General features: G+C 36.2%; 1 protein-coding gene across 1 annotated transcript in view; it reads left to right on the top strand.

Annotated features, from left to right (window-relative positions):
* LOC100169554 (UDP-glucuronosyltransferase 1-1) overlaps positions 1–839 on the top strand; it is a 6,308-nt gene continuing 5,469 nt past the window's right edge. The window contains exons 1-3 of the mRNA XM_008185393.3: positions 1–81; positions 206–425; positions 494–577. The gene's annotated coding sequence lies outside the window, so the exon portion shown is untranslated. The remainder of the gene's footprint in view (positions 82–205; positions 426–493; positions 578–839) is intronic.

The following is an 839-nucleotide window of genomic DNA, read 5'->3' as shown; positions in this document are numbered from 1 at the left end:
TGTGGAAGTACGAAGGTGAAATGGTAGACAAACCGAAGAACGTAATGACGCGAAAATGGTTTCCACAACGCGATATACTTCGTACGTGCCAATATGTGGTAGTAACATACACACAATACACTTACACATAATATATAGCTTAAAGTTATATACTGAACTATAATGTTATTAAATGTAATCTGACATTATTATATTTATCATGTAGTGCATCCTAACGTGAAACTGTTTATCAGTCACGGGGGTACTTCTGGAGTATACAAAGCTGTAGACGCAGGTGTGCCTTTACTCGGATTTCCGATTTACTACGATCAACCGAGAAATATCGACAATCTGGTCGACGCCGGAATGGCGATCTCTTTGGATCTCTTTTCCGTAACTACAGACACGGTTTTTAACGCCATTATGGAGATTGCAGACAACGACAGGTGAGACATTTTATTTCAATCAAATTCTATAAGACGTTTAAATATTACTGTGCACCGTTCTCGTATAGGTACCAACAAAACGCTAAAATTGCTTCCGATCGGTTCAAAGACCGGCCTATGTCACCAGTGGAGTCGGTGGTTTACTGGACTGAGTACGTTTTGCGTCATAACGGAGCACCACATTTAAAATCTCACGCTCTGAATCTGACGTGGTATCAATATTTTTTAGTTGATATAATTAGCACATTTTTGTTCGTTGGGTTTGTTCTTTTTTTCATAATTTATTGTGGCCTAAAAATGATTTGTAAACGCGTTAATACATTTTTCCACAGTGTCAAAGCAAAACGTGAATAAAATAAAATTACACAAATAATAATAAACATTTTACTTGTTAAAAATAATGTATATCATACA

This window comes from Acyrthosiphon pisum, chromosome A2, assembly GCF_005508785.2.
Source record: "Acyrthosiphon pisum isolate AL4f chromosome A2, pea_aphid_22Mar2018_4r6ur, whole genome shotgun sequence".
Classification (NCBI taxonomy): domain Eukaryota; kingdom Metazoa; phylum Arthropoda; class Insecta; order Hemiptera; family Aphididae; genus Acyrthosiphon; species Acyrthosiphon pisum.
This window is presented reverse-complemented; position numbering and strand designations above follow the sequence as displayed.